This window comes from Struthio camelus, chromosome 1 (genome assembly GCF_040807025.1).
Source record: "Struthio camelus isolate bStrCam1 chromosome 1, bStrCam1.hap1, whole genome shotgun sequence".
Lineage (NCBI taxonomy): Eukaryota > Metazoa > Chordata > Aves > Struthioniformes > Struthionidae > Struthio > Struthio camelus.
The window spans coordinates 190128279-190155116 of record NC_090942.1 but is presented as its reverse complement, the minus strand read 5'-3'; the positions used below and the strand labels follow the sequence as shown (position 1 = coordinate 190155116).

Sequence of the window (26838 nt, the reverse complement as noted above, 5' to 3'; positions counted from 1 at the left end):
ATCTTTTAAGATACTTCTAAGATGGTAAGATACTTCTAAGATGGTAAAAGATACAGCTCTCCAGATACCAAAGTAGAAAAAAACTAAGTATGTTGTGTTTTTTTTTTTATTTTAATCTATTCTGATGTTCATGGAATGCTCCATCTGTAATGCCTTTTGTATTAATGATAATAAATATTTTTTCCTTTCTAGAAAAGGCACGCTGACGTAATGTCTAAGTGAAAGAGGGAACTTGTCTCAGCTACTTTATAATACTTGCTGAACTTAAAATGAATATCAAAAAACTCCAACAGAGATGCTGTGAAGACAGAAAAGTCAAAAATATGGATAGAGATACAAAATAATAACCACATGCAGTTATTTGCTTGCATGCTGTTCTCTAATTTACAGAAAATATAGCTTACTTGCAGGGCAGAAGTACAAATATAGTAGGGGCAGCAATCCCTGTTATAACCAAAGGTGGGGAGGGAAGAAGCCATAAAAACCATAGCAGAAAAAGTGTGATAAAGTTTTCAAAAGCAGACATTTATTGACTACATTTTTTTTTTCATACTACTCTGCAAATAATGGTCATTCTTGACAGGACTAAGCCAAGTAGTTCCATGTCCATGCTTGGCCTCTGTGGGGGCGGGGAAGAGCATCTGTGCTATAAAGGTTAAAGCACTGAACTAGGAGACATGAACATCTTTCTCACCACTGCTGTTGTGGTGGCTGGACTGAGCTTGGAGGTATGGCTCATTCCGAGTTTCCAGTTCCAACAGTGTCTTGTCTTTCAGCGATCTTTATCCCGTCACATGCAGGTTTTGTCAATGCGCTCACGCTGTAACGAGGAGAACTACTTTGGTTAAAACTGTGCTGTGATAATGGATCTTTTCAATGCATGAACACAAGGTGCTTAGCAAGAACTGAACGAGCTAGGTTTCTTGTAAGATAACGCATGATGTTTTTTCACTACCTTCCAAAATCCCAAGCTCAAGCTTCTCTGCTGTAAGTCAGAGGACTTTCAAAAGCACTTTCAGAAGACTTAAGTGTAGCCCTCAGTACTGACATTTAAGCCTTTTGCATGCATCACCCTTCTGTAAAATTACTGAGTGCTTCTCTTTTAGAGCAGTGCCTTGAGTACGTGTCCTGGCTCCCCTTTCAGCAGCTCTTCTTAGACACGTAGATTTGAGCTGGGACTCAGCCCTGAACAATCAGTGCCTGTTTATCCAGGTACTAGCAATGCTGTGTGGTTCATTTTTTAATTGCAGCCTGCAAATAATGTTTCTTGGCTTATTTCTTGGCTCTGAGAGCACAACGTGCTCAGAACAAGACAAGGAGAGAAATGTGTATTTTAGAGTGGAAAACAGCATCACAAAGTGGTGCTCATCTTACTGACTGCTGAAAGCCACTTCTGCCCGCAACGTGTGGGCATTCTTGCTTCATTATTAGCTGTAATTTAAAGGTGATGAAGAAAATGAACAAGAGAGCTAAGCGTTTGGGGAGCGATTGCTGGATGGCATAACTGAAAAACCCTACAAGAGCTCTGGAGTAGGAGGGGGTGGATTTAACGTGTGGTTCTTATTGTGGGAGCGTTTCGTACATCTGGTTCAGTTCAATGGTTGGCTCCATTTGTGTAAGGGAGCCTTAGATGTTATTGTTTGGTCTCTGTCTTATTTTAGCTTCATATTACTCAATGTCTGGTTATCTTGGACAATATTCACTGTTGCTGTTGAGAACGTTTTGGATAGCAGTGGAAAAATGACAAGGATAATGTCAATGTCATTCTAGCACTGCTTAGGAAACCTATGAGAGTAAGCCAAGGCAAGCGATGAATGGTTTGCAGAAGAAGGAGTGCCAACCTTGGAGGAAGAAAGGAAGAAAGAAAGGAAAAGAAAAGAAAAAAGAAAGGAAAGAAGAGAAGGAAGAAAGGAAGGAGAGTCTCTCTTTTCCTCTGCTACCCTGACTGCCTACATAACAAGCAGATGAACTGGGAATCCTTGAACCTCTTGAATGATGATCCAGGGTCTGAAAAGTTAGAAGAGAGAAAAAGAAACCTGCTTTGTTGCTATAGCCAGATGGAGGCTATGGAGGTGTTAAATTTGCAGACAACTTACAGAGACGCACAAAAGAGAGATCTCATTAGCAGAGGTCGGGAGTGACACCTTGACAAGAACACCTCTGGTCAGTGGTGGTGCTAGGGTGGGAATTTTGCAGATTCTGTGAAACAAATGAAATCAGATAGAATATATGGTGCATAAGGTATTATATATTTTATTGTAATATTTTCAGTGGATCCAAAATTCTGTAAATATCCAAAATTCATATGCTCAAATGCTACATATCGCATTTTTGTCTTAGATTTATCTAGAAGAAGCATCCCCATTAAGCAAATCTGAGCAAATTAAGGAATACTCATTATTTCACCAAGGTTAATGTTACTTTATAATAACACCTATTCTTTACCGATTCATTACTTAAGGCGATAGTGCTCAAATAGAGCAGACCACATTAAAATTTTTACAAATATTTTTGTAAGTAACTAAAATGGATTTAACATTTGTGATATTCCCTCTCCCTAGAATAGGGAATAAAGCAGTTACTTAAATTACCTTCGATGCAAAACTATAAGGATTTCCATTCAGGATTTACACTGCAGAAGTGAAAACATAAAGTGCCATTTGGGGTGGTGTGATTGTATTGCAATACCTCACAGACCCAATGCATCTTCATTTTTTGGTAAATAAATATAAATAGAAAACATCTTCTCCTCTATATCCCTCTCTCTTCTGAATATGGATCACCCAGCTCACATCTCTGGGGCTCTCAGGCCTGTCTTATCCAGCATCTTATTTTCACTCCAGCTCATAAAAAATAACCCCTCCTCCTCACTCCTCTGCAATGACTCCTGCTCACCTTCTTGGTCCTCCCCTAGAGGAAAAGGGAAAAAGAAATATGGAAAGAGTAGAAGATAAGAAACCTCCTAGAGGGATCTGCTACAGCCAGGATTTGGTGTGGACGTGGCAGCTATTGAAATGGGAGGAGATGTCTACCCTTCTCCAGCAGCTTTGCAGGCACAAGGCAAAGAACCAGACCTCTCAGGTTACAGTGGTCCCTCCCTATCTTCTCAGGCACTTATCAGGCAGCAGTAAAGTAGGCAGGAGCCGATCCTAGGCAATGCCTACTTGTCCATGTCTGGAGCCACTCTAATGATGCTGACTGGATCTCAGGGAAGAGTGTTATTCATGATACATCCACTGACTGCATTCTCATTCTTTTGGGCTTATGTTTGCTAGCCTCGTGGAGCTACAACGAGTTTAAGAAAGAAAGAAAGAAAACTTGCCTCTAGCACTTAACTCAGCAGCTGAATAAAAGTATTGCAAAAGTGCTGGAATAGGTCTGTTGAGTAAACAAGTGCATTGTGGTAACTATTCTGAGTACAGCTGCTCTTTCATGACACCTGCTTTGAATTATTTCCATGTGGAACACAGCAGCCCTGACAGGAGCTCTTTTTTAGAGGAAGGCAATTTCCTTCATATATGACTTGTCAACAGCTAACTGTGGGTGTGTAAATATAGCTGAAGTTTGGAAATGGTGCAGATCTGACAGAGGTTTGGGCAGTTATTATTTATGGCTAAATGGATGAGATTTACCAAGCTCAGTTTGATGGTAAATGTTGCAGGGCAGGTACATTACCCAAGCTTGTGTTTGTGGAGCACCTTGGCAGGTTTGTATCGATTTTAATAATGCAGTTGTTCTTGAAACAGCTCTGTAAGTAGTGAATAATGTATGTAACTTATATAACGAGCATAAAAACATTCAGAAGCAACTCATTTTAATTTTACTCTATTCTCATTGACCCCTTCTCCTCCCTTTGCTTTTATGGCTGTCTCCTCCCTCTCTCATCACTTACATCTCATTTGGGATTACTCCTCCTCCCACTCCATCTTTCAGCTCAACTCCCACAGGACGTTGGATCTTCCCTCCGTATATCTGGCTTGGCTGACCTCATTTGTTTGGAGAAGCCTCTGTTCTAATCTCTGCACTTTTAACTGACTGCATCATCTCTGCATGTTTCTTTTGTCTTCTGTCATCTAGTGCCATGGTTCTGATTTGCTTTCTCTCTGATAAGTAATCTTTCCTGGTGCACTCCCAACTCAAACTTAACCACGGCATCCTCTCTTCTCTGTGCCAGCTTGCATTTTGTGTGAACATGAAGGGCAGGAGGTCAACTACAGGCTAGTTCCCAAGTCAGCATTCCCATAAAGCCAGTCGTTTCAAACAAGCTTTTAACTTCATGGAGTAGTAATTGAGAAAGGTCTTAAGAGCTTTTAAAAGGGTAAGGATTTGTCTGTCTTTGCAAGCCTACTAAAGATGCAGCTGCTATAATTACATGTCTCAGCCTTCTGAGACCCTCCTCTTTGATTTCTGTCCTGGCAGCCCTTTTCCTGGGAAATCACATTAAAATTTTTCTTTTTTTACTCTCAAGATCTTATCTCCTTTTTGATGTGAATGTGTATGAGATCCAGAAAGAGTGTTACAGAGCTCATATACCTTTTTCATCATAAGTTTTTGTATTCAGAATACTAGACCCTCTGTTTCCTAAAATTCAAATAAGTCTGCTTTCTGTCCATCATTCTATCTGAATTTTTGAAAAGTATCTACAAAAGAACCCCTTCCTTTTTACATGAGACCTTCAAATCCTTTTATTAGTCAGATGATCTCTCCATCACACAGTTGCAGATGATACAAACTCAAGCAATAAGTTCCTACTTCAATAGTAGCTTGTTTTAGTCATGTCTATTATGATCTCCATAGGGCAGAAGATTGTCTTTATTTGCTGTGGCCTGAAGTGAGCTTATTACTGAAACTTAAAGCTAGTAATTTAGCTTGAGTTGTCTGAAAGCTGGAATTTTGTATATGCTCACATTTCTTGCAGATGTCTGTCACATAGCAAATGTTGCTGGCTGACTGCCCTGAAAACACTGAGAAAAAAAGGGATTCTTGAAAAAGTGAAATACAAATGAATTAGAGCCATTTCATATCTAATAGTTAGTGAGTGCACGTCCTGCTTCAAGGGAATGAGAACAATGAAACATGAAGTTTGTTTGGTGGTGAAAGGCTTTGTGTTATTTCAGAATACTTGAAAATACTTGAAAATTCCCTATTTGGTGGCTGATTTTTAAAAGCAGTCAAATCACTAAGTGGTGGTGATGAAAGTGATCATATTTGTCTAACTTCGACTCAGAATATACATTGTATTGGACAAAAAATGAGAAACTATTCAGAAAATATTCTCTACTGGGTTTCAGTGTCTCAAGGGAGCATCATTTTATGACTTTACTAGCTTGCCTTAAAGCCACAGAATATGTGATTCACAACTTTACCATCCTATTAGTTCCTGTTCGTATTGGGAAAGTGAATCAGTTTCTGGATCTGTGTATATAAACAGCTTCCTTTTCCATATATTCTCGAGGGAAATCATGAAATGTCCAAGGAATAAAGGCATACAGAGATATAGATGAATTCCAGTACCGAAAACTGGAAGTTGAGTATCTAAATGTTAGAACTTTAATAATAATTATTAGGCTAACAGGTCAGTAGCCTGTTAGTACTGACCCAGGGGTCAGTACTGGGTCCAGTCTTGTTCAACGTATTCATCAAAGACCTGGAGGAAGGCACAGAGTGCACCCTCAGCAAGTTTGCTGATGATACTAAACTGGGGGGAGTGGCTGACACACCAGAAGCTCTGCTGCCCTTCAGAGGGACCTGGACAGGCTGGAGAATTGGGCGGAGAGGAACCTCCTGAAGTTCAACAAAGGCAAGTGCGGGGTCCTGCCCCTGGGGAGGAAGAACCCCATGCAGCAGGACAGGCTGGGGGTTGACCTGCTGGAAAGCAGCTCTGCAGAGAAGGACCTGGGTGTCCTGGGGTGCATTAGGCAGAGTGCTGCCAGCAGGTGGAGGGAGGTGATCCTGCCCCTCTCCTCAGCCCTGGTGGGGCCTCACCTGCCTGTGTGTCCAGTTCTGGGCTCCCCAGGACAAGAGAGACATGGCACTCCTGGAGAGAGTCCAGCCAAGGACTACAGAGATGATCAAGGGGCTGCAGCATCTCTCATGTGAGGAAAGGCTGAGGGAGCTGGGCCTGTTCAGCCTGGAGAAGAGAAGGCGGAGGGAGCGAGCTCATCAATGTGTACAAGTATCTGAAGAGAGGGTGTCAAGAGGATGGGGCCAGACTCTTCTCCGTGGTGGCCAGTGACAGGACAAGAGGCAACGGGCACCAAATGAAACACGGGACGTTCCATCTGAACCTGAGGAAAAACTTCTTCACTGTGAGGGTGACAGAGCACTGGACCAGGTTGCCCAGAGAGGTAGTGGAGTCTCCTTCCCTGGAGACATTTGAAACCCGCCTGGATGTGATCCTGGGCAATATGCTCTAGAGGTCCCTGTTTGAGCAGGGAGGTTGGACTAGATGATCTCCAGAGGTCCCTTCCAACCTCAACCATTCTGTGATTCTGTGATCAGCGTTTTGCCAGCAAATGTGGCAATACTCTCTCTCACAGTGACCTCCTACTTGTACACAGTATCATTTGGTTACTGGGCACAGTAACCAGAAAAGAACAAAAGGTTTAGCAAATCAAATGTAAAGATTTCTACTCCTACTGTAGAATAAACAGATAAGTATAATGTATCATTTCATTTCAAACTAAATTACTTATCAGGGCATTCATACCTCTCTCTGAAGGCATCAGTATGTAAAACTCTGCTATAACAAGAACAGAGATGCTTAGGTTCCAGCAGGTCAGTTATGAATTTTGATGAAAAAACTTTAAACTGAAAGCAGAGATACCCAGCTGAACAGCTCTGTGATATAATTAATCTTTCCCTTCCTCCTCCTATCCTTATTATTGATTCCAGTGCACATGTGAAATAAGGACTTGATCAAAAGGCTTTTGAAATAGATTGTAGACTGTCAGCTGGCTCGGTTCAGTTTTAGATAGCACCGATATGTGTTATGTCTTTGTAATGAATAATTAACCTATTTCTTGGGTGCCAGTAGAGCACATGATATACAAGAAGAAGCTAAGATAACCAAGTTTATTCAGCCTTACGAAAAGAAAGTCTAATTACTGTCTTGAAGTACCTAATGGAGGGTATAGGGAAGATGAAACCAGACTCTTCTTGGAGAGGGAGAGTGATAGGAGAGAAAATGGACACAAATTGCGACATGAAAAAATTCCAGTTAGATATTAGGGGGGAAAAAAAATCACAGTAAGGTAACCACAGTAAGGCATTGGAGCAGGTTGCCCAGCGAGGCTGTGAACTCTCTGTCCTTGGAGGTATTCAAAACCCGACTGGACCCAGCTCTGAGCAACCTACTCCAAGCTGGCCCTGCTCGGAGTGAGGGATCACACCAGACAGCCATCAAAGGTGCCTTCCAGCCTCTGTGGCTCTGTGATTCTGTAAATTCTGCTCATTTTCTGTAGCTTGCTGTTTTCATCTACTTCTTAAATAAAGTTGAAGTGTTTTGTGTGTTTTGAGAAACTGCTGGGTTTGCTCTCATTCGCTTACACAAATGAGAAATGGGAAGGTTGTTAAAGAAAGGATTCAGTGAACTGCAAAATCATGTACTTTTCTCTGGAACTATGCATTTTATACATTTGGTTTATAATACCAGGTAGAAAATATGTGTTGAGAGCTCATTGCTTTTATGGGCTGAGATATCTGTACCCATGAATAATATGTATTTGTGGTGTTTTCTTCTTTTTTTTAATAAACAAAGCAAATAGAAGCATTCTACGCTTGTTGGGAATATTAAAACATGCTTGCATTCAGAGTGAAAATAAGCTGAAGTCTAATAAATACTACTATTGCCACAGATAGATCTATTTTGCCATATAAATATAATCATACCTCCTTGCTTGTTCTATTAATCTGTATCTTAGTGGAACCACATCTTTTGCACCACATATTTTTGCAATATGTTAACTACAGAAGATTTTCTCTGGCAGTCTATTAAACTTGGGTTTTGTTTTTTTGTAGCTTTTTTATAGAAGCTGACAATCAAAACTGATGATATTGGTAATAAAAGTGGTGTTTTAATGAATTTTCTGATAAAATTTTCAGTTTTTTTAATTAAGAAATTAGATTTTTCCATTTGAAGTGGCTTTTTAAACTTTAAGCTAGCTAATTCACAAACTTCTGAAACAACATCAACATGAAATATCTGATGTACTTAACTGCAATTTTCTTTGCAGTTCAATTAAACTTTTAAGATTTTGATCACTATACTTGTGCCAATTTAGGCTGGTAAAATAATCTTTGTGTGTCAGAATTTCTCATAGCATAGTAGAATGACTTCTTCTGCAGCATGTGATATGTTGTATAACCTAATAGAACAAAAGATGGAATGTGAATATGGGATTTGTGCATATGGAATATACACACTATGTTTTTTATGTGGGCTGTAGTAGATATACTCTGTAGTAAAAAACCTGGAAAAAGGACAATCATGCCTGATTGAGAAAAAAAAGAGAAAAGCTGACACTTCCTTAATTCAGTAGATTCAAGTGGACTTCAACTATGAGAGACTCTTGTAATACTTCTGTTATATACAAAATAACCTCGGAAATGAATGATCATCAAAAACATTAAGACTGTACAGGAAGCCTACATTTATCCTAAAGCTAGTTGCATGCGAGGAAGTGCTTGTGCCCTTTTTTGAAAAACTGAGTAGAAATAAGCACAGAACCAGAATAGTTTAATGTGAAAACAGTACATGGTTATTTCTGCCTACCACATCCTCCCACAATTTTTGTTAGAACATCTTTTTTTATAACTAGTAATTTTATTAGTTAGTACAGGTCTTACACTGTCCTGCCTTCTCAGGGAGACAGAAGAAAATCCTACGAAAAATAATGTTTCTTGCAAGCCTTTCTGCTGTAAAGGCCAAATGGAATCCATCAGGATTATTTGCTTAGCCTAAAGGACTAGATATCACAGTAATTTACAGATTATTCTAACCTTATAACAGACAACAAAATAATTGTGACCAAACTGGTTAAGTTTCATTCTTGCTTTCTTTTTGAACATTGGTTTTCTTGGCAATGCAGTGAAGCTTTTGAGGAGTAAAGCTTTGGTTTCACAAAACAAATATTTTTTATAGTTTAACTGAAAGCAGCCAAGATTGTAATTTTTAACAAGATGTCTTCTTCCATAAATCATTTTTGAGGGGTTTTTGTGGCAAAAAAGTTGATGATTTACTCACACAGCTTAATATTCGGCAAGAGCTGTTTGAAATTGTATTTCATTTTCAGTAGCTTTTCTTACACTTGCTTGTTAATCAAAAATTATTTGATATTACAGAATCATAGAATCATAGAATGGTTGAGGTTGGAAGGGACCTCTGGAGATCATCTAGTCCAACCCCCCTGCTCAAACAGGGACCTCTAGAGCATATTGCCCAGGATCACATCCAGGCGGGTTTTGAATATCTCCAGGGAAGGAGACTCCACTACCTCTCTGGGCAACCTGTTCCAATGCTCTGTCACCCTCACAGTGAAGAAGTTTTTCCTCAGGTTCAGATGGAACGTCCCGTGTTTCATTTGGTGCCCGTTGCCTCTTGTCCTGTCACTGGCCACCACGGAGAAGAGTCTGGCCCCATCCTCTTGACACCCTCTCTTCAGATACTTGTACACATTGATGAGCTCGCTCCCTCCGCCTTCTCTTCTTCAGGCTGAACAGGCCCAGCTCCCTCAGCCTTTCCTCACATGAGAGATGCTGCAGCTCCTTGATCACCTCTGTAGTCCTTGGCTGGACTCTCTCCAGGAGTGCCGTGTCTCTCTTGTCCTGGGGAGCCCAGAACTAGACACAGGACTCCAGGTGAGGCCCCACCAGGGCTGAGGAGAGGGGCAGGATCACCTCCCTCCACCTGCTGGCAGCACTCTGCCTAATGCACCCCAGATACCCTTGGCCTTCGTGGCCACAAGGGCACACTGCTGGCTCATGCTTAACTTGTTGTCCACCAGCACTCCCAGGTCCTTCTCCGCAGAGCTGCTTTCTAGCAGGTCAACCCCCAGCCTGTCCTGCTGCATGATTTTTATATTATTTAATGTTTGATGTTTCCAGTAAGACAAAGTTGACAACAGCAAAGTTATTGAGCATAAAACTACAAAAATACACCTTATTATCATAATTAAAAAAATAACTTATGATCATGACAGGTTGGAGGATGGACTCAAAGAGGCATCCCGAACTCTCCAAGCAGGCTTGTAACACTTAGATTACTTTTAATATTAATTAAACTGTGAGTTACCAAATATTTTTTAAGCTTTTTCACAAAGGAGATAGAGACTATGAAATTTCTTTCTCCTTTTACACCTGCTGAATATTGAAGCAGAGAGAAAACACCATATAAATGTTCAGGGCTGATAGGGCTATGTCATATATACCATGAATAGAAGACAGGTAAAGAATAATACCACATTAAGAAAGAAATAAGAATGAATATATTTCACACATCTGTATATTTGCCCTGTCAAAAATATCTAGAAGGTATGGGCTATATATCCAACTCTGAGTAGCACTAAGGATATATTTAGTTCAACTGGCAAAAACCTATTTGGATTAATGGTTTGAAGATGCTGCTTTTCACATTGTATGCTGGGGCAGCAGGGAGTAAACACTGTGATGACTAGCACTAGGGTGGCATTGACCACAAGAGAAACGCAAAGCTTAGAATTAATATTCTAAAGCTGTAGGTCCCCCATTATAAAAACGGACAGGGAATAATATTAATTATTTTGTTTAGAAATGTCTAATATGCTCAGTACCTGTATACTTTAATCTCTAAGTAACCATTGCAGAGACTTACAATATTGTCAAGATCTTCAAAGTTATGAGAAATGATTATTGGTTCTTATTCTTCACTATGACATGAGGAATTTCTGAAAGGAGTAGATTCAGGTTCCCTTTGGAGGCTTTTCCCCCCCACGTTATTGAACAGCAAACTTCAGAAAAGATGTATGCACACCTGCTTTTGCTTGCATAGAAGCATTTACAATTTTTATTTAAATAGCGTATGTATATATGTGTGCCTTCCTAAGAGGCAAGAATTATCCAGAAGGAAGAATCTTCACATGTGAAGTGCACATCCAAAATAATATTTAGAAAAAAAAATCTAGTTTGATACCCAGGACAGAGAACATAAGAGCACCTCAGCCAACAGTAGTGGACTTACTACGCAGCTATGAAATTACTGCTGCCTGGAGTGTCACATAAGCACAGGGAGCAATGCAAAGCTAAGCCTCACAGCAATTTGTGTGCAGCACTTGGATATAAAGTCAAGATAAAAATCTCACATCTGCCCACAACTTCGCTGACAGACTGTCCCCCTTTCCTTTTCTTACTACTCTTTTATGAGAAGCATCTGATTTCTAGGCCTCTTTTTCAGCTACAGAGGTCCACCCACCTTCTCTTTTTCCTAATTGCTAACTATATGGCATGATCTGATGAATTGTTTCCACCACTTTTCTGCTGACTGCACTGCAGGCTGATGGCATCTCCTAAGCACGCACCTCCTCAGCATGCTCATTCTTTAGGGATACCTGACCATAACTTTGCTTCTGTAACGTACTTATACACTTTCTCTGGCACGCCATGGCATTCCTTGCAGGGTACAGCACAGTGGCTTGGGGGAAGACAATACCATGTGCTTCTTCATTCTGGGGATACAATGTCACTGGGGTGGGGTGACCAGCCACTTTAGGGCTGGTAACACTTAGGTACACATTGACTCCTTAAAGATGAATGGCTCATAATGAGAAATTACTACCCCATGGCAAATTAGTGATTGATGGAAAACAGAGAGTTATAGATTATAATTGTGCTAGCAGGATATGAGATGATGTTTAAAGCATAATTTTAAGAGTATTTAATTATGTAGAACAGCAGGTTAACCACCACTATTTCAACTAAACACATATAGTAGGATTGCAAAATGCAAATGTTCATTATTGCTGAGTTGCCTCTGCTGTCAGTGGTTGAATTGGAGATGAGGTGATTGAGTTGGATCCGATTGAAAACTGCTTGATTCACAGACTGGATTTTAAATCTTTTCCAGTTGTTCTCCTTTAATGCAGGCAGGGAGGGAGACTCATCTGTTCAATGCTGCACGGTTCACTGGATGGGGAGAAGGTGACATATTTTATCTGGTCACTGAGATACCACTACGTTACTTCACTCTGTGTGTAGCAATTAAAGCAAAGTGAATCATTTACTTGACAAATTCAGGCTTTTGTTCTTCCTATGGAATTATTATCTCTAGTTTATTTTTTGTTTGAATTGCCTGATGGCAGATTTCTCTCATCACCTTAGTTGCTGGCAAACTGTAATTAGCTATCCATGTACACAGCTCTAGCTAAGGAAGGTGCAGAGAGTCAGTTCCTTCACTGGCTTGTCTAATTACCTTGGTGTGCTTATTCCAAAGGGTTTTGAGAGCCCTGCTTCCTTTGCTTTTTCTAGCTGTGTAAATCCCATATCAATTATACCTCTTCTGGAAGCAAATCATGGAGTGTACAAGCTTCAAATTTACTTTGCATGATTATTTGTAGGAAGCAAATATAAAAGAAGCTTGTGCTCAGCCACAATAAATTCATTTTCAAATTAAAGTGAATATTCATAACTTTCTTCTCACTATTTGTCTGACACTACTAGCAATTAATTTGGTATTCGGCTATTCTGCCCAGTCTATGCCAGATCAGAGTTTTCTGTCCCTGGGTTTCCAATGCATTTGCTATTTAGTATTGTATCTTTAATGCCTTTATAACTTGTTTATTGGAAGTAGGTCTTTAATTATTTTCTAAGAGTACTGGAGACCTGATTTAATGAGAAATTGTTAGATATGCTAGGGAGATAAATTCACCTGATTATTGTGGAAGGTAACTGAGCAACAAAATTGCTTCATGAAGAAACGGCTGTACACAGAGTTAAAGTGGTAAGAGAGTTTGAAGAAACGTGAAAAAGATATTAAAGAAAAAATACTTAAAATAAGGTACCCAGCAAGCTGAGGATTAACAATTAATAAATAGAGAGTTATTTAACTACTTTGCTGGTTAGCTAGCTTGCTGGTTATATGGATGCACACACACACACATACACATATATGTATATATTAGGAGATAGTTTATATAGGCTTGACTGAAAGATACTGCATTGGAGTAACAGGATACTCAAGGACTGTGAAAAAAAGGGGGGATAGGTCCTTCAGGTGTGCGTCGAAGATGAAATTGTGCTGCAGCCAGCACTTTAATTTCATGCAGTGTGGGCATCTAGCTTCAGTGCTAATGTGTGCATTTGGAAATGGATCTGTCCTTTGGGAAACAGGTCTTTTCACAGAGAAGGGAGGAGAGAAGAAGTTGGACAGTTTTGTTGGCAGAGCTCATACTGAAATATTTCTCATGTTACCAGCTTGCTCCTATCAGTTGCAATTAGGTTCTCAGTTTGCAGCCTCGTGGTGAGCTTGAAGTATCATACGAGCATGATCGTCATAGGGCTTTAGCACAAGCACTTCTGTTTATGCATTTGGAGGTCGTTTTTCCTAGGGACATCAAAAACAGTGTTTGCAAAAGCAGATGTCCCGGTGGGGCCCCAGCAGAAGCTCATAACTAGATCACTGGGTTCAGTTCCTCCTGAAGGTCGCAGAGAGAGGAACCACAAGGAGATTAGTGAGGACAAGGTGCTCTGAGGCTAAAAAATGGCACAGCTGCAGACACAACCAAAAAAAGTAAAGGTAAGCCCAGGAGGAAACAGAACTCCACTGGTGCCCAGCCATGTAGTTTCCGGTGTTGTGTGTATGATGCAAATCTCCTCCCAAGGACTGAAGACACAGAATGTTTCAAAATCATTGCATGATGTAAAGCATCCCACTCCTGCATTTACCGGAACAATTACAGCCTAACACAATTCCTGTGCTTTCCTGCCAGGGCTGGTGGCTTTCTGTTCCTCCTCGTTCATGTAGTGGTAAGGGTAGGAGCTTTTCTTTCTGGGTGGGAGGTTGTGTTCTTGCTCACCTACTTCTAGTGAGATGAGAGCTGTACGGCTTGCAAAGAGCTCAGCTTGGAAAAATGAACGGGCTTTCTGTGCCATGCAATAACTTTGGGAGCCAAGAGCAGGGAGAAGACTAAAAAGATACTTTGCAGAGATAAAAGCTATCCTAAGTGAACCTGGGAGTGAAACTAGATACATTATAGGCTTTTTAAGAGATACAGAAGCAAATAGAAGAAAAGACAATTAATCAATACCTATTTGGAAGAGGAAAATGCTCTTGTGGATGATGAGCACCCTGCAGCACCTTCATTGTGCCTCAGATGTGACAATTCTTTACAAAAAGGTTTTATTTCCTTCCCTGCATAACGTGATAGACATCTAAATTACTTTAATTATTTTCATGCTTACTCGGAAACCAGAAGGGATGCTGATCTGATGGTTAGAGAGTCAGACTGGATTCAGTTCAAGTTCCTGTCATAGCTTAGCTTTAGCAGGTAACTTTCTCTGTCTGTGCCTCATTTTATTGTCTGCAAAAAGGAAATAATGATCCTTATCTTCTACCATACTGTCCTGCCTTATTGACTTAGCTGGTAGGTTTTCTGGAGCCAGGCCTTGCTCTTTCTAGGTTTATGTTTTGGGCCAGCAGTGCTCTGGGCGCAGCTGGGACGTATCAGCCCTACATTTTTCACAAGCATTTGTCTTACCTGGCTTGGAGAGAAAGTTCCTCATGATGTTTGGATTCAGGCTGTAACTTCCTTTTGTTATTTTTCACATCCCACCTGTCTTAAACCTCTCTGGGTGTTGCAGCCAGCTCAGCAAGAGGAGATGGCTGTGCAGCGAAGCTCTCTTTACAGAGCATTTCAGATTGCCTTATGGAGGGCTAAGAAAGGGCCTCAGTTCAACAGACTATTTGAGCACATGCTTAATCTCTCCTTATTCAACAAATGCTTTAAACATAAACATGTTCCAAAGTGTTTTGCTATAGATGGGTGAGCTCCAAAATATGCTGCTGTGCTTTGCTAGATGAGGATCAGTATTGCTCTCCAAAGAAACTCGTTATAGGAGAGACATATCAGTACTGCTTGCGTTTTTAGGTAAGAGACGTGACGCTTTGTTATTTCTGTGGCAGCTAAAGTAGAAAAGCTAAAAACATTTTAAAATTGCTTCCTGACATGTAAATACAGATTACTTAGTGTGATAATTTGCATGTGCATTACAGATTAATGCAGTAGCTTAGTGTGATAGCAACCATTGAGCAACCATCTTTATTGTTCAAAAACAACCACAAAACTCACCTGTTTTAAATGTACCTTTTTCTCTGAAGAACCTGCTGCTTAGTGCAAGTCACTTTCATGAAGGGTATACTGAATTGCTGAGTCCAAATTTTCATTTTCTAACATACAATTTTAAAAGTACATCAAGATGAAAGGGTTGTAATGGTATAGGTTATGTCTTCCAATGCAGAGGTCTCCTATTTTTCAAAAAGACACCGTAAATGATTTTTAAAAATTGCTTGGAGTGTGATAGAAAATAATATTAGACTATCACCTTTGAAAACTTTGGGAGTTTTATGTAATTTCACAGTCAGCCATTTCTATGCAATTTTAACTTGTTCTAAACCTAATGCTCTGCAGCTGACAAATAGTTACAGAAAAAGTAGGTGATCTAAAGCGCATGCTGTCAAAGCATCCAGGCCTGCATGCATTGACTCCTGTTTAAATCCCATATGGAGAACTATCAATAATAGGCTTTTAAAATGCCTGAGCCAGAATAGTATATGAAGCAAATGCTGCAGCCAATGCTTGTAAAAGTGACTCATGTCTAATACACATACACATATGTGTGTATATATGCATATACATATATATTTGTACAATATATAGTGTGTATTCAGCCCTGATACGGAAGCATGAAAGGCAAAATGCACTTGCCATTCATGCCATGCACTTGCCCTCTGAAAAACTGGCTGCCTTCAGGCTGAACCCTCTTCCGTCACCCCGATCCACAGATTTATCAGTCATATTTACAAAGCTCAGCCCTTTATTAGCACCACGCTGAAGGGAAAACTTGACATGATTTCCTTCCTTGTAACTGTGGCCCTTTCCCTAATTTACTGGTCACAGATAGCGTCCTCAGCAGTCCCTGAAAGGGATTCAAATCCCTCCCTACCATCTTTATTCCCTGTAAATTCTTCCCGATAAACACTCCGCAACTCTCTCAACAAAGTAGATTTTTTTTTCTTTCCAGGACCCAAGTATGAATATTTCTGGTAGGAAGCACATAATAGAAATGTGTTTGCCAAGTGCTGCTGCCTCCTTCCTTGGATATGGGAAAGTGTTTTGCTGAAATGGGAAAACCAAATGAATAGCCTCCTCCAGTCCCACACGCCTCCTGTCTGCAAGCGTCCACACCCCGGGGACGTGGGCTGTATTACAGACCCCGGGGGAACGGGTTTAGATGAGGCTTTTGTTGCGATATTGGCAGCACATCACTGGACTCGTCGACGTTACAGATGGAGCACTTTGCCGAACAGATGGGTTCTCAGCTTTCTGAAAGAAAGGGAAGGTACTTGATGTACCACGGTGGGAAAGGAGGGGGGTATTCCAGGCAGATGGAAAGGCAGGGAAGAAGGCACGTTCTGCACTTTTTGGTGCACTTGGAGCCTAGCAACCTCTCTCCTAGCAAACTCATTGGGAAAGTGTGAGCGCAGTGCTCTGTAAGAGTTACTGTAACAGGCTCGGAGGAAGTAATTTGCACGGAAGCAATAAAAATGAAGGCACAGGCTAGGAAAGCCTGCTTTATAATGAGTACTATGTGCAAGAGACCAGAAAGTGCTCCTGTCCAGGGTCAGAAGGGCACTCTAGCTAGGCACAGAAATAGTGCTAGAGCAGCGTACTGGACAAGGGGACTGATTAACTTGTTAAGGTCTATTGTGCTATTAACAGAGGCTAGAGGTGAATGTTACCTGCCACGGTGAAGCCAGGAACCCCCATCTTCCAACAGTAGAGGCATCAGTCTCTAGCCATGATGGTGACATTTGTTACGATGATGTCGTCCTGATACCATCTTGCCTCTTTTCTTGTGGTCTTCTTCCTCCCCTCCTCACTTCCCTGTTTTGTTGGTATCTCGCTTCCATTTTAGTTGTTAGTGCAGAATCAATTCTGGGCAGCACCCAAGAGCCTGCAATCCTGTCTCAAAATGGTATTATCTATCTGATCCAATATTTACTGTTAAAATCTTGATGAAATTGCCAAGTAGAATATGATAAGGAAGCAGATTTGAAAAGAGGTATTGTATTTTGTTGTTGTGTGTTAACTGTCTACAGCTTTTCCAACACTAAGCACACACACGCATGCACACGGAGAGATAGCACAAATATTACAGTTTATTGTGGTACAATTTAGGATATGATGGCATCGGGCTTTAGTCTTTATTTTTACCTGTTAGCTTAATTATACAATTGTAGCACTGCTTAAATGCAGACATAAAACCTTTTTAACAATAGTAAGATGTCAAAGTCCTTGGAAATCCAGATCTTCTGAGAAAAAAAGAATGTAGTAGAGTGCAATAATGTCAAGGTTCTTTTAAAGTGTGATTGTCTGCTGGAAGTAGCTACACAAAAGCACCACTTTCTTAAGTAATGGCTCTGGCTTCTGTTCATATTCAGGATTGTGTCAGCAGCAACAGAGATGTCTAATGTCTTCTTCCTGAAAAATAAAACAAACTGGATTACATGCCCACTTGTGCATCAACTGAGTTCCATTTTGTAGGTTCAAATTCTCAGGGACGCTCTGCAATAAAATAAACAAGGAATCCCATCACTGAATTTCAGTATGAACATTTTTTAGTTTGTTCTGTCTGGATCTCTGCCAAGTTTCAGCCCTATAATAAATTAACTCCAACCCACACAAAAGAGAGGCAAAAAAAAAAAAAAAAACTCAACAGTTTTTAGAAGACAAAAATACCGGGCAATTTTAATGGGGAAACAAGTAGCCAAGAATATTTTATTGGAAAAGTAATTATCTAAAGAGAGAGTGGGCTCTTCTCTCTAATTGGAAACAATAGCATTTTGCAGCCTTACTAAACAGAGAATAGGAAGAGTATCAGCATTTTGCTTCATAAACCTGGCTAAATCATATAGAGAGTTGAACATGTTATTTCTTCTTGTTTTATGTATGCCAGCACTCAATACTATAACTGATCCCACTTTCCTTTCTCTGTGGCCAAGTCTAATCTGGCTGCCACAGGACCTCTGTAATTCATGGAAGTGATGAGCCAGAGTCTGTTTTCTTCATCGTATGTCTGACTTTATCGAATCTCTAGTCACCCCTCAAATAATAAATATTTCATATGTTGGACAGGTGAAAGGTTTCTTTCAGCTGCAGATCTGCTTCCAAGGCAACCGATTCCTGTCATTTGAACAGTTTAAACATGTTGAAAACAAAGCTTTCTCTATGTTTAATCTCTTCTATGATTTTATGTTTAAAGTATTATCCATCTCCCTCCTGTCCCTCTGACAAGCAGATACAGAAAAGTAGATAGCATTAACAAGTAATTCTAAACAGTTTATACCCTAAATATATTCTTTTTTCCAGTCAAGATGGGATGAAAAATTCCTTTTCAATTTGCAAGCATAGAATAAATATCTAGAGATACGAAATTGCCCCGGTTAGCATCTATAAATACTCTGTATGCAGCAAATATATGCAACGGCACTACCATATTATGTTTCCCCATGACAATGGGTGTCTCCCCAGAACTGCTCTGCTACAATTCTGTAAATATAGTTATTTTACTTTTTGGGGGAATAGCCCAGTCTTTTCTCTAGGAAAAGTTACAGAGAAGATTGTTAGCAAACTCTCTCCAAACACATCTGATTTCTGCCAGTATCAGTGCTTTTGACAGATCTTCATCTGGAAAATGTCTGCTATATCCTTTACATCTTGCAGCTGAATAAGCTCCTGTTAAAGTTGGTTGTGCTCGTTCTTCCTCCGCACATCTCTGAGTTTAGCAAGCAGCTGCCTTTCCTCCTCCTCTCAGGCTCTCCCCTGTCTGGACTTCCCAGCTCTGGGTCCTGTGTCTGTCTTGCACTCTGCTCCCCACCCAGCTCTATATCTAAACCTGCATCCGCTGCTAATCTTTTTTAGGTCCTCTGTGAGCTGGTGCTGGTGGCTTCAACAAACGTTTCTCTTTCTTGCCTGCCACAGTTGTGAACAAAGGGAAATCTGTTGCAGCACCAGTGAAATATTGATAAGCAGATGCCAAATAAGGGAATTTTCTGCCATCTCAGATCAGGCTCAGCCTGAGACATTTTACATGAGTCTGTTGGCCCTTCTGTGTGGATGCTCCCTTGATGCAGCTATGGTAGAATAGTACATTTCTCCAGGACGCACACAGCTGTCTTTGGAAATAAGATGGACAATGCAGTGGCTTGGGGTGAGATTTATGATGTTTAGCTACTCTGATAGAGATCCATGCTTACATGGCTTATTTAATCTCTCTGTCCTCTCTTTCTACTTACTATATAGGGGTTTTGCTCTGATGCTATATTATGGGAATAGGAGGATGTTCTAGATCAGTTGAGAAAGACTAAAAGTGAAATGCACAGCTGCTGTTTTGGGTCTGGGGGAGAGGTGAGAAGTGCTTGCCGTTTGTTATAGCAGTTTTTCTGGCTTGTAGGTCTGTAGCTGATCCTCACATTAGAAACAATTAAACTATGTCTGACCTTGCAGCCGCCTTCTTTCTGTTACCAGGCATATAGATTTTAGCCAGCAGGTCTCTGGTTAACCCGTCCTCACTGTTGTTTATTTCCTGCCACTCTGCAGACACACCACTGAGCGTTAAGTATGTGAACTCAAAGACGCTTCCTCTCTATCGTACAGTTTTAATAGCAAACAGTCACGAGCCGGGTTTCTCCAGGCAGAATTATTTCTACCTAAGAAATACAGGCTTCAGGAGTATGCCCTTTCTCTCACCCTTTTCAGATTGCATTAAAAGCATCCACTTCAAGAAAGTACAACTGTGTTTATTCAAGTATTGAATCTGGAAGTAGTACCGGGATCCCTGCCACTACACGCTTGAACCACGAAACCCAGGTCAGTTCCATTTTTTGGTTTTCATGTACTGGCAAAGCACAGCAGCATTTTGAGTTTCCAGGTCTTGGTGGAAATAGTTCTTCTTTTAACATGCAGAAAACATCATATTTGATTTTGTAACCTTACTTCTTGTTTTTTTGTATTACCAGACCAAAATGTCAGAGTGGCATGTCAGCAAATGCAACACATTCAGAAAGAATCATGCTGACAGACTTGGAAACCAAACTCTCTCTTTTAAACAGGCAGGAACAATTCAGGTTTTCCTTACTGACCACCAGGCTATCCCTGGACCTGAGGGGACAGCTGTGCTTAATCTGCCTTTGCTCTGTCACTGGGACTGCTACCTATGGCACTATATTACGCGTTTTTAGGCTTTGGGGGAATAACAAGTTTCAAACACCGTGCACTGAGGTTGACTTTGTGACTCAAAGGCTAGTGACTCGGTAGCCCCTTAGTTTGATCAGTGAATCAACCACTTCTCTGCCTTCCACCTTCCATGATATTAAGGATTTTGTGGGTTTGTCATGTTTCCATATAGAAAGGTGCTAGGGCAGCTATTGCACTGTCTACTGCTGTCTGGGGTAATTTCTCAGGAGGCTGTTTTTGTTAATAAGCCTACTCTAGATCTCATACTACAAATTTTACACATTTTGTCCTTCTGAAATTTCCTGTGTGCAGCCTTTTACTGCAAGAGGGATTTGCACAAAGAGATAAGCAAAGGTAGCAGGATTTAGCACCTACAATGTTTGTTCCCCTCAAATGTTTGTCAGATTACTCTGCTTGGAGCTGCATGAATGTTAGTCTGCTTATAGGAGAACATCTGAAGTCAGCAGTCCTTTCTGCAAGGAAATTTATTGATGTTTTACTGCGAATCGTGTTTCCCTTGAATTTCTGTCCCCTGATTCCCAGTGGCTGTATGCTTTGATGTTTCTAGGAGTGCCTTTGGAATAAAGGATCCTCTCAGTGAAAGTTATGCTACTACCAGTTTTTCCACGTTAGAATGGGTGAAGAATAGTCTGAAATATGCCCAGACATGGGCTTTTGATGGCCAAGAAACTAACCTGCAGCTTGAGTCACTCTGCTCTTCATCACGGATTAACGATCTAGGGAGCAAAATACAGCGTTCAGCTTCAAGTTTTCTCTGACTCATCCGTCATACCTTGAATTACTCTGCTTCTAAGCTTGTTTCTGTTCTTTTCAGCTCTTCATTCTTCATGTATTTGTTCCTTGTCTAATTATTTTAGGTCAAGACTACAACAGTTGAATAGATTACAGTAAAAGTAATGCTCTGTGATCTTCCTGTGGCAGGGAAAATTTGTATGAAAAGATAAATACCTTTTTTATGTATTATTTTTACAGAAGACAATGGAGAGATAAGTTTTGAGTGACTGAAAATTTTGTAACTGCACCATTAATGTTTAATTGCTGTTGGCAGCCAAGAAACACTCTTCTGGATTAACCAGACACTGTGCTTTAGGGATATGCATAGGTGGCAGAAAGTGATAAAGCTAGTGAAACCACACCTCTGGGAACATGTAATGGGATCTTTCCTGTGATATGCAAATTATGCTGCCAAGTTGCTGTATAAACAATTCATGGAAGAAGTGTTGAGAGCTAGTTAAATAGCTGGATCACATATCAAAGGTAAAATCCATCACTGGGAATGGAAAAATACATTAAAAGAGTGGTTTTACTTTTTACTTTTTAAATAATATTCTTTACTCAAGCCAACCAAACAAAAAAAAAGGTGTCGAAGAGTAAATAGTGAATGTTTTATCACAGTTGTTACAGTTTAGAATAAAGGCGAGTTTACGAAACCAGAGTGTGCAGAATTTACAACAAATAAGATCTTTTCTGCTACAGGTAATCTAGCCAATCAAATTATTTTTAAAAAGTACAGAGAGAGAGTGAGAGAGAGAAAGAGAGAGAGAGAAAGAAGATTACTTCACAAATGCTAATTCGATTTCTTTTCAGGCAGAAGACATGCACTGCTTATTTTTCAGCAATAAAGCCAATCCTGTCATTTCTATTCTAAGCATGAACAATGATCTCAGGCAGCCCAGCAAAACATATTTCAGGGTCATATACAGTCATAGATCAATGAATGTGCACAAACCTTATTGACGCTGGCAGAAGTTGAGCTCATGGTTTTGGCCTGAGTTTCTACTTATTGTATTTTATACCGTAGGAGAAAAGGATTCCAGCTAATCACACTCCTCCGATAAATCAAAGGATATTCTTTCACAAATGGCATTGAAACCCTCATTGACATTGTGTCCTGAATTATTTTTCCACAGAGGTCAGTCCCTGTAACAATTGTTTTCCCTTAGCCCTTTCCCCTCCTGCTGTTCATTTGGGACCTGATGTGGCTCTGCTGAAGCCAACTGAGAAGTCCCTGATTAACTTCAGCGGGAGTTGGGTCGTGCTTTAGAGCCCTAAGGGGCCAAGAGAAGAAAATTTAAGAAGGCAATAAGGAATTTTAAAGCATCTTGAGGGAAGTGAAATATTTTTGGTATGTGACTTGCTTTTGTTTTGCTGTGCAATAGGAACAATATTCTGGATAGAGCCATGTAGTCGTAATAAACAGATCCTGCATTCAACAAATGCATCAGATTCTGTTCAGTGCTTAATCACCCACAAAAGCTGCCTCGGATGCTCTTCCACCAGGAACAATATCTCCTAATTAACTGTAATTAAGGTATATTATAACAACAGGATGTGAAATTAGATGAATCTGTCTCTTGACATTTCAAATTTGAAATTTTTTTTTTTCTGCCAAGTCTCTTAATATGCTTCAATTAATGATAACAGAGGTCAGGCCATTCTCAGTGATGGATCTGCATATGTGAATCTTAGTACCATTGAGATAAGATGAAGCATGTACCTTTTTGTCATTATAGCACATTTAGAAACAGGCATGTTCCCCAATTAAGCAGAATGTACTGGCTCAGATGTTGATTTCTTGGAAGTCAAGGGTGAAAGTTTCATCACCTTATCCTGGAAAGTCCGAAGGCTGTGCCAGAGATGATTGGGAAAGCCTTTGTCTGCAGATTCTTCAGAAAATCTGTATCCACTCGCAGCAGGTATAGCACCTCTTTTCACTCACTGAGAAAGCATATGAAGTTGTTTTATTGATGCATTTATCGAATAAGCAAATTCTTACGTTCAGTGGTGCATGAAAGAGGTTAAGTTAATATCTTGACAATTATTGCCTCTTCTCTGAGCTGTGGCAGACAGTAGGGCTTCACAAATGGTTAAGTATTTGGAGGGCTAGTCAGTAGTAAGGCTTAGGTATAGTTTGAGTATGGTTAGTTTAACGCTTAAGACTTTTAAACTATTCCTGAAAGAAGATAAATTGCCAACTTATTCTCGCTCAGGAATTTCTGGACATGATATTTAACCGAATATGCTAGCCTCTTGCAGCTGGTGGCAGTTTTCCTCAAGAAAATTAACGATACTACATTTCTGCTGAGACTGAAATCTTATTCGTACACTGAAGTAAACACTAACACGACAATGTGCTACAGCCCCATCTGGCAACTCTTCCAGAACTTGGTGAGGATTTGCTGTGTGTCAGTGATGCATTTCACCACGTCGTTCGTAAACACACCACACGACTGGGGAGGAGTTCACCATTTCAAAGATGAGCATAGATGAAGCTGGGTTTCTGCCGTGTTTAGTGCAGTGTATAGATATTTGCCTGCAGTCATCTATTAAATGTCATAAAGCATATGCAATCTTAAGGTCTCATGCAAAATACTAGGGAAAAAAAAGGTGAAAAGCACATCTCCCATGCTAGTCCTGTGAGCAGCTCTATTATGATAAAGGCTTAATTAAGTGATCTGTATTTCTATGGTTGCAGAATATAATCATATGTTCCTAGGATTTATTTTTTAATATTTTTTATTGTTTATTTTTAGCTAATCTTATTCTCTATACCTTCTAAAGAAAAAATTTTTGTAGATGTATTTGAACTGTGTTCCCAACGTTTTTATGATAAATCGGTTATCTCACTGAGAAATGACTTGATTACTAACTTTCACTTTTCTTTTACGGTATCCATAAACAATTTTTTAAAAGGCTCATATTTTGTTTGCATCCTCTGTGCCCATACTTGCTTGATCACATGCAGAAAGTATTTTTGTACACTGCTGCTGTGCATGGTTAAGAAAGGAGCTGCAGATAGAACAGGATGAGATACAGACTGTAATTTACACCTGACAGAGTGTGAATTTCATTGCAAGTCCTTTTAAAGGAAACTTGCTATTTTCTTCACATTCAGATAGATAGTGATTCCCTGAGAAATTTTGATCGTTGTCTCTTTTTGCTTCTTGCTTTAGTTTTGTTTTTTACTAGAAAAAATAAGTTCTTTGGCCTAATATAATCCTGTGTTATGTGCAGGCATAAGGCAAAGTCCTGTGACACTGTCATACCCCATGAACATAAAACTGCCTAACTAGGCAGGATGAATAAAGTGTGAGATAAAGAAAGTATTATCAGCCCATTTCATGGGTGGGGGATCAAGGCACAGACAGTTTAAATGATTTGCCTAGGGTCTATTGCAGAGCTATACGAGGAAGAGAAATCTCCTGGATCCTGATCCAGTTCCTTTTCTAGTTCTAGAGAACAGAAGATCCCTTATTTGTTCTAATTTCACATAGTTTGGAAGGCATTTAGAGATAGAAAAGGCCTATTAGGACTTTCCTACTGAAAGAAATATTAGCAGGCAATTAAAAGAATAATAAATGTGACCTGTTCAAACCACTCTAGTTACTGTTGCTCTGAGCTTCAGACAAGAAGGCATATACATAGAGGTCATTTAATCTGACCGTTTATATATCACAGGCCACCAGTGTCACCGAGGCACTCCTAAATTAAACCATACATTTTAGACAGAAATACACCAGTCTCACAAAACACTGACTATTCAGATTGTGAATTCAATGGACTGGGCTTTGTCCCTCCATACATCTGCTTCCCACCTCCTCTGGTATCACATGGATAAATAAGTGTGGCTCATACTCCTGTCAGTGTAATCCTTTGCATCAACAGAATTCTTTTGATTAATTTGATACCTCGCAGCTTAAAAAAGCAACTCATGGACAGCACGACCAGAAACGGTGCCAGAAAGGCGCTGGCACTGAGCCTGGTGCCCCAGTCTGCCTCACGGGTGCCAGGGGAGCTCTCTGCTCCCCGGATGGAGATGGAGCAGAGGCCACCGAGCCGCGTGCAGGAACTGCTCCGACACCGCAGGCTACCTCCGCTGCTCATTCGTGGTCTAAAGGAGAGGTCTGGTCCCAAGACAGCATAGTACACGAGTCTGCTACATGACAATATACACAAACAAGTCCAAACCATCAGTTACCATATTCGTAGCTACAGGCTAAATGCTTTATTCATAATGCTGCAGTGAAATTATTAACATTATGTTTGTTTAAAAAGTAACCAGTAGACCATTTGTGACCCTCATAATACTCATGTTAAGCAGTGCTCTGCTGGTTTACACTGGTTACATTCTGCTTTATGTTTTCCAGAGGGCCAATTTCCGATGACTTTTACTGCAGTAACAAATGCTATTTATGAATATAGGTAACTAATTTACCAAGGTTTCACACGGTGACTTCAAGGCTCCCACTTCACAATGAAAGGTTCTGTGAATTTTTTGGTCTTATTGTTGACTCTGGGTTGCTTCTGATTGTATCTTGAAGCCTGGAAATACTGTATTACAGTAAAGTAAATACATTATTCTTGTTATTGCTCTTGTTATTAGAAAATATTTATATAGCGCAGTAAATTTACATTGTACTTTACCAACATAGATAGAGGCACATTTCTCTGCCCTGAAGAGCTTATAATTCAAACAAGACAAGACAAACAAACACACATCACTTCAAAAAAGAGTGGGTGAAAGGATTTTTAACTATGTGACAATGGTGGAGGGGCTGCATGAGGAGAAAGGGGGATGTTACCGTCATCAGCGTTCACAGTTGTATATCACAGTAGCATCTTAAAAGTCTCTCGTGGGACAAAAGCCCGGCTGCATGAGGTGCTGCACAAAGGCTTGGCAGAAGGGTGGCCGTGCCCTGGAGCTCAATCACTGCCCGTGCGGTGACATCCCTGCCCGGGAGCACTCCTGGCGAAAGCCAGCGTCAGCCCAATTACAGTACAAACAGCACCCAGTCTCTCTAGTAGGTTTTAGTCCTGCCTGAGGGAAAATTGCCATAATTTGCTGCCCTGAAGAGTTATAACTGAAATTGGAGAAGACAAATGCACGCAGAAGAGAGCATGTCAGGGAAAGAGGAGTGGAAGGCTTGTTAGCTGGGTAAAGGTACAGCAGGACCAGTCAAAGGGAGGGCTTTTAGCATCACCATATTCACTGTGATTTGCAGATGAAGCCCCCTCCATGCCGGCCCCCAGCAGCCAGTGAAAAGGGCCAGAAGTGACTTTTTGGTTTCCTGAGCACAGCTGATGCACAGCAATGTGTTTGCCTGCTCTGGCCTTGTGTTAAATATGGGACCACTTCTTCCTCTGTGGAAAAGAATGAAGGTGTCTGAAGCTCTGCCAGTGATATAGATATTGTGATATTATTTCCTGAGTGTGCAATCCTGCAGTAACATGTTCATGATCCCATACACACAACAGTTCAGAAAACAGAAAATTCCTGCCTCTACTTAGCAACATACTTCAATCTGTGCTGAAAGCTAATGGCAGTGATGGAGCA

The 26838-nt window shown here is 40.4% G+C and overlaps 1 protein-coding gene across 13 annotated transcripts in view; it reads left to right on the top strand.

Annotated features, from left to right (window-relative positions):
- The window catches only part of ENOX1 (ecto-NOX disulfide-thiol exchanger 1), a 374358-nt gene that overhangs the window by 194411 nt on the left and 153109 nt on the right, over positions 1-26838 (top strand). For 6 of the 13 annotated variants that reach the window (XM_068929748.1, XM_068929741.1, XM_068929745.1 and 3 more), the window contains one exon: positions 20007-20117. The exons of 5 other annotated variants lie outside the window; for them this stretch is intronic. The gene's annotated coding sequence lies outside the window, so the exon portion shown is untranslated. Of the gene's footprint in view, positions 1-19850; positions 20118-26838 lie in introns of those variants that run through there. 2 more of the 13 variants (XM_068929746.1, XM_068929751.1) reach the window with 2 other exon arrangements.